General features: G+C 40.0%; 1 long non-coding RNA gene across 1 annotated transcript in view; it reads left to right on the top strand.

Moving 5' to 3' along the window:
- Window positions 1-7,386, top strand: part of LOC118206267 — a 34,775-nt gene extending 27,389 nt beyond the window's left edge. The window contains exon 2 of the long non-coding RNA XR_004761169.1: window positions 6,753-7,386. This is a non-coding gene — a long non-coding RNA (uncharacterized LOC118206267). The remainder of the gene's footprint in view (window positions 1-6,752) is intronic.
- The last annotated feature ends 352 nt before the right edge of the window (window positions 7,387-7,738 follow it).

Consider the following 7,738-nt stretch of genomic DNA (forward strand, 5'->3'; position numbering starts at 1 on the left):
TAATTTTGTCAGAAACTTCCCTCTCAGCTCCTTCATTTATCGTTCCATTTCTGCTCAAATCCCTGATAAAAAAATATCCATTTCTGCAGCGGACACATTATAGTTTAATCCAATCCCTAGTGCTCCTCAAGATAAATGATGTGTCTCTAGGTCCTTATCAGGATGATCTCATGGTGTAACCTGTGAATCCTCATTTCCCCTCTCCAGATGCCCTCAGTTTAAACAGGAAAAAAGAGAAAGGCAGAATTCTCCTTGTTCGTTTCCAACACCTCTGACGGCAAGAGACTTGTCATCAGCATCTGTTTGTTAGAGAACATTTGTCACCGAAAGTTAGGACGTTTCGTTTTCCAGAGAAAATGGCCAGTCATCCTGAGTGTAATAGGACACATCATACAACATTAGATGTCTTCAGTGCCTGAGAGAGATGTGTGCTAAGTGCCCCATTACTTCATGCTTGCTTTAAAACGATGGGAAACTGTAATCCTTGGTGTTTTGTTTGATTGCTGCATAATGGATTTGGTTGTCCGAGAGCCTTTGTTTTTCCAAACGGATAAATCAAATTTAAACCCTTTTAGCCCCAAAGTTTTCTTGCCTTGACAACATAATTGCCCCATTAACAATGCAATTTGAGCCTTTTCTCTATTATTTAAAAGTAAACCAAGAATTCAAGGAAACACAGCACGCACCACCTCTGCTAGGTGGTCCTTGCCAACTATTTTCTCAAAGCATTAGAAAAAGACAATGTTTTTTTAAACATTTATTTTTGAAAAAATATGGTGTAGTGCAATCTCATGAATTCTTTTGCACACACTTTATTACACCTATTTCATATACAACATTGCAATCAGTATGCAATCAGTTTTACACCATTTATGCAAAACTGAACGCATACATCACATCATTATAGGCTTTTTGTGGAGAGTGATAATCTGAATGATTAATTATTACCGAATGACAGTATTGTGCTCTGGCTGAGTGGATGACAGAGACTACACACCTGCCAGCCACTGTGCCATCGAATGAATGGGTCATGATATGGGTATCCTCATGACCAGACATTGGGGTGTTCTCAGCCACCGAGAGACGTTTAACAGTGAACGATAGCTTTCTCAGCTGTCACTCATAAGGTGGGTTCTGAGAAACAGCCCAGAATGTGTCACAGTGCTGCCAAAGTGTTCTGGTTGTGTCCAGCATGCTGGGAGCCCCTATTTGTGTTATTCTTCAGTGAGAGCCTTTCTGTCCTTATGGCACTGTGCCTCATATCACACCAGCACATTTAATATGACAGCCCCAGCATTCTTCAGGTTCGTTATGGCTGTAATTTTGCCACATCTCTCCAGTTGGAACTCCACAGGTTATCTGATATATCAGCCACCACAAAGTCCACATAGGCCCACTAAAGTTTGTTTATTTTTGCCCATACATTTGACTTCTCATCAATGGAGCAGTGGATCAGCATTTCTACAAAGTAATTCAGCTGGAAGCTGGATCTTATATCCAGCTCAGTGGAAACAATTGTGATTTTACGTGTTCGATTGTTTGCTTTCATATCGTCGGGACAGTGTTATAACATGAACAGCCTCAGTTGGTAATTGTAGCGTTGCTCTGATGTCAGTTATCGGTTTAGTTGTTCAAACCAGTGAGAGGCTTCCTGACAGCATCGTTCACAAAAGTCTGTAGGCTGACTTGAGGCTATCTCAATCACATTTAACTCTGAAACATTCAATCTCAGAAGAGGTTACATACATGAGCAGCCCATTTAACTGTCAGCATGCTATTGATTTAGCAGGAATGGTAGCTGCCGGTTGTGTTACAGTGACAAGATTATCTCTCTTGTCCATAGCCCGTTATTTACTAAGTCACAATGAGTTATGACATTCAAATTCAGATTTTTTTTCTACTGTAAGCCACATACGAAATCATAAGTACTTATGCTTATGTAAGAAATATTACAACTTCTCAATTTCCTCATAAAGAATTTACAAAGTCATAAAAGCCACGGAGCCATTAACCTAGTCCACTTTCAAAATGCGAAGTGCTAAGTAGAGAAACAACAGGGCACTGTTTTTAAAGAATTCACTATGACCAGGTGAATGTTAAACTGAATATTTTCTTGTCTAAATGTGACAAATTCATTCTTCTTATTTTAAATATTTCTACCCTTAGCCATTTCAATCAAGCTTGTTTACACTGAAAAACCTTTGGACCATGCAGTGAGTGCCTGAAATCATGCAAGTGTTTCACGTTTCACATCCATTAGTCTTTTCTATGCCAGCTTGTGGCTCTTGGTTTGGTTTCCTTCATTTAGATTACTTAAGGCACTCCAAAGTCTGATCTTCAATGACAAGCCCAGGACCTCTATACCATATGTGCACATGCGTGTTTATGGGTGCATTTGTGCAAGTATGTACAGGTGTGCATGTGTGTGTACGAACACATTTGCATGTGTGTGTGTGTGTGCACATCACATGGAGACTCTTTTAAATAACTTTTTCCATTTGCAACTGCACATACCCAGCATCCTACAGAATTACAGAAAGGGCTGAACAAAGAATGGCTGAGAAGATAAAAAGGAGAGCTGGCATCTGTTTTATAGGGCACAGAACCGTGTGCTGTTGCATGTTCTGCAATGAGCAATGATACCTAAAGGAAGTGGAGAGCAGGGGCGTAGCCAGTGGGTGGCCAGGATTTATCCCAGACCCACCCAGTAAAGTCCAGTGTTATTTAAAAAATATATCATAAAACCTTCCAGTAAAACAGCCTGAGCACATTTTAGCAAATAAACATTTTTAATAATTGCCGTGTCAAAAATATTTATGTCGCTGCTCGCCAGCTATCGAAATAACACAGTCGCTATCTTCCAACAGGCTCCAAACTGGAGAGTAAGATGTCTTTTAACCTCTCAGTAAATCCAAGACAGCAGAATTTTTTTAATTTTATTATTTTTTGAAAGTCATGCTTCATCCCGGTAATAAAAAAGTAAGGTTCACTCATGAAGGAACATAAAGGTTTGGTACTGAGACAAAATCAGTTTTACCCAGTGCTCCTGCACTAGATCCCCGCCCCTTTTAACTCCACCCTTTCTTACCACTGGCTATTGTATTTGTACAAATCTCCTCAGGAACAGGAGCTATATTTTCCCTCAATGTCCCCCATCCACCAGCGTTCTAAGCAGTAGAAATGCATAAACAAACACAGTATTGTTTTGTAGTTTGTAATAGTGGTACCAATGAAAGAGAATTGCTTCCAGGGGTGCTTACGGTATTTCAATTGACAGATCTAAGATATTCACTTGTGATTTCATGAACTGTATGATGTATGTGAAAAGCACCCATACATGGTCTGAAAGGATATGCATCTGCCTTTTCCCAGTCTTTTCGGTACAGTGTTAATGGTGCCTTGCCCACTGCTATCTTTTCTTCTTGTTAACAGCACATAGCAAGATACATATACAGATACACATCCTTTTAGACCAGCTGATTGCAGTTGATGTTACACTGTAGCCAGGAGAACTGGTTTCTTTCTGGTTGCATTGAGTTCTTCCTGTAGTTGTGGTGCAGTTTTATGATAGTTTCTCTTGCTAGACAACACAAGATATTTGTCTCATGACTCTTGATCTTTCTGGTCTTCTCCTGTTAACATTACCGTCCATCAGTTGGAACCTTCTGAATGTGTACTGAACACTGCACCTGGAAATCTCGAGCTTCTTTCCAATTTCTCACAGCAAATAACCTTCTTGCCACAATGTTTACTTGGCCCTGCACATGTGACCTAACTCCTTCTTCTTTGCCATATTTCTTGCAAGTACCAAATATATATATTTTAAAACAAATTAGCCTCTCTGACCCCCTGAACTCATAGTTATCTACATTATGGGCTAGAGCTCTTTAATTCAGTTACTAGAATTAGGAATTTAAAACATACTATTTTTCTGAAGATCTTGCAAAATTTTGATATGGTAGTTTTGTACTAAATTTTTGATTTTTTTAAACATGTGAAACTCATTTTCAATTGGCTTTCTGGTGCCCAGATTTTAAAAAATAACATTTAAAAAAAGAAAAACTTTGACTCATAAGTTATTACACTTTATAATAAGTGTCTGCCATACAGATCTCAGTATTCCATACAGCCATACTGACATGCACAAAAAATTTGGCATGGTTCAATTTGTCTGTCATATAGCCACATTGCTCAACTTTGACATCAATAAGGTAAGATTGCCATTACTTTTTGATTGCCATTGTCATAAAAACCTTTTTTAGCTCCCAGCTGTTCAGCACTAAACTCCAGTATCAATCTTTGTGTCAGCTAGCTTTGATAAGCCATTTGTTGCCATGGTGCTACATCCACTGTCAAATTCACAATACACCAACTAAATTGACCTATGCAGTGAGAAACACACAGCTAGCCTTTATGTGTGATTATTATATACTGTATTTGCTGTGAAGTTGAAAGAGAAAAAAGCTTTCTTTCATGACTTCAGCCCTTAATGTACCTTAAGGAAGTCATTCAAGTCTGATTGAGCAGTTGAAAGAGGCATGCAGAGCTGTGGATTGTCTTTAATTGCTTACAGCTTTTATTCGAATTAATACCTCTACTTCCAGGACGCAGCAGGAGTCCATGCATAATGGAGATCACCTCTATCTCCTGCAGTTCCCCAACTGTTGAATTTAATCATGCTCAATAATAAAGCACAGTGCAGATGTTAGGCAGGCCCAGATCTAATCATTTTGCCGCCCTAGGCGAGGTGAAGTAATGCTGCCCCGAAACTACGATAAAACAAAAAAATTATCTACACTAATAATCATTGCTATCATCAGCTACATTTGTGTAGCTACAAATACCATCGGTGGCTCCAGGAAGGAAATTGGGGTGCTGTCCACTGGAGGGCAGCACCGACCCTACTTTCAGGTATGACCACAGCTGTGAGACATCGTAATCACTACAGCTGCAGTCCATTACCTAATTATTGGGCCTAATAAAAAGGGCCTGGTTGTCAGGCCTGGGAGACGTTGCTCTCTAGCACCAGTGCGGTTAGATCTAGTATGGGTGGTTGACCCCCCTGTTTCAATATAAGTCAATGGTAACAATACAGCCAAAATACGAAGTCAATAATTTTCTCCCACAAGAAAATGTAGTTGTAGTAGGTGTTTTTTCTCTGTCTAATATCTCCCTGTGTGCCGATTGGTTAAGTTGATGTGTTATTTGAACAAGACTGTAATATTTTGTGGAGTCATTGTATCTCACCCACTTAGCAGACGACTGGACTTCAAAATGCTTTTCACACCAATGGAGAGTCATTGGGTGACGTCACAGTGACTTTGTCCAGATTTGTTCTACAGTCTATGGTCTGGACTGATGTAATTTGAAACAATTGGATTTCCCATAAAAAATCATATCTCTTCATGAGAAAACAATTATACAATCTCTTTCTCCAAATTATGTGTTTGCTCCGAACTAAAAATATTATACTAGATAATAGCACTCCATAACTGTGGCGAGTTGAAGGTTGTAATCACTGGTTTGGGGTTTTAGCCTCCTGTTTTATTGCCCTGTAGTGCAACTGAGAGGCTGATAAGGATATGAACAAATGTTTTTGCTAGCACGGACCCTTTTTAACAACTCTGCATTGGAATTTGGGGGTTTTCTTAAAGGTTTAATTTATCATTTCAAAGAAATATGAATACCATTTAAAAAATAGAACGTTAATGTCCCACCACTATGGGGCAACTGTGGATTGGGATAAGAAAATTCAAGACTTTTGGGATTTCCAAAAAATTAAATTTAATAAGATGCACACACATAGTAGGCTAGTGCCAATTTACTGCCCCACACCTTTTGCCAGCCTAGGCTTTCACCTAGAGTTGCTTATTGGATGGTCCAGCAATGATGTCAGAGGATGTCATGGTTTTGTAAGTGAAGCACTTCTCACATGGATAGTTAACCAGACTAGGAGATGTTCCAAAAGCTGAGGGTGGATGGGGAGCAAGCAATGTCATTTGAGAAGGTGATAAAAGTTCTGGAATGTGTCAAATTTGTAAATTTTGGTTCCAGTCCTCAGTGTCTCAATTCCCTGTGAACGGCTGTATGACTCATGCCCTCACATAATTCCCCTCCACCCCCACCCCCACCCCCACCCCTCCCCTCACTCCCCCCTGCTGCCAGTTGCTGTCTTTACATCAAATGCTTTGTCATCACATGAACTTGCCATTAGTGTCTCAATATGACTCAATACGAAGTGAGTCTTCATTGCTCTTAGTCACAGGAGTCGAAGGGTCTTTAACCTGTGATTTATGTGTGTCATTAGTCATTCTAAATAGAATCTAAGTACAGTGGTTACTGCCCTCCAAGGTTGGGTCTTTTGTTTTTCTTCAGACCGCAAGCCAATTATGCAATTAACTGAACGTCCTGTGTGGTAAATGACTTTCCAGCTCTACTCCCTCAGTTTCTGGGCATGGCCTGGTCCTGGCTGCGTAGTGTGGAGCTGCCAAACATTTCAGTTTTTAATCTACCCTTACATAATTGGCCAGCCCATCTGCCACACCCCTGACATCAGTTTAACAGATACTTATTGCATTACATTACATTACAATCACCAAGCAGACACTCTTATCCAGAGCAATGTAGAAAAGTGCAGAACATCAGTGTAACTCTCAGGAATACAAAAAGGCACAGAGGCCCATTAATCATTTTTACATCCCAGTGTTTTTTGTGTTTTGTTGTTGCCGCGTTTGTTTCTGTCTCCCCTATAGACGGAGATAATGACGTCACGGTGCTGTAGCGAAGAAACGGATCTGAAGATAGGCTGGAGAAGGCCTGAGAGAGGACGCACGCCATCGCTTGGCAACCAGACTAAAGGATGCCTGTTGCGAGGATGCTGGGACCATCGCAGAGCAACATTATTAGAAAGATGCTTGACTATATATTGATTATGTGGTTGTTTTTATGTTAGTCTTGGTCTACACCTCAGAGTTGCCTACTGCCTACAGTCCAGATTGTCTGTTGTCTGCATTCAGCTCAACTTGACAATACCATCTTTGCTTACAAACTTTTTCTACAATGTGTTAAGTCGCTAATAGTAGCCTTCGTGTTACCTTTTAGTTATAGAAAGTTATTTTAGATAAGAGTGCAGATTGTAAGGATAGTTAGCGCTTACCCCAGTTTCTAACTTGAAAAATCTGTAAGGAATTGGAGGACGGACTTCTAGAAAAGAAGATCTTCAACTCTGGCGTGGGTCATATATACCTGCCGGTGAGATCCCAAAACCTGCGCTGAACCTGTATACATGCTTAGAACACCTTTAGGACACATAAATCGAATTTGCTGTATATTTGCTTTGCTGTATAATAAACACCTTCTTGCCTTTTATATATCACTTTGTGCTCAGCTGGGTCTTCGTTTGTGGTTATTGTTGAGTTAGCTTCATGTTACGTCCGATAGCCTATATTTACACAGCTATAACTATAACATTATTCAAAAGGAAATCCAAAGGAAGAGAAAAAGAAAGGTTATCTAAAGGTTGTCAGAGGAGCCATGGTGCAATCTAAAGAGGTGAGTTTTCAGTTTGTGTCAGAATATGGGCAGGGTTTCTGCGGTTCTGACTGCAGTGGGAAGCTCATTTCACCACCAGGGAGCCAAAACACTACCAAAGCACAACGCAGTCAGTAACACGAGTTTGACAGCATCAAAAGACATCATGAAAAGGAATTAGTTATTTACAGACTGTGATATTCCCAGA

The sequence above is a fragment of the Anguilla anguilla genome, chromosome 10 (genome assembly GCF_013347855.1).
Source record: "Anguilla anguilla isolate fAngAng1 chromosome 10, fAngAng1.pri, whole genome shotgun sequence".
NCBI lineage: Eukaryota > Metazoa > Chordata > Actinopteri > Anguilliformes > Anguillidae > Anguilla > Anguilla anguilla.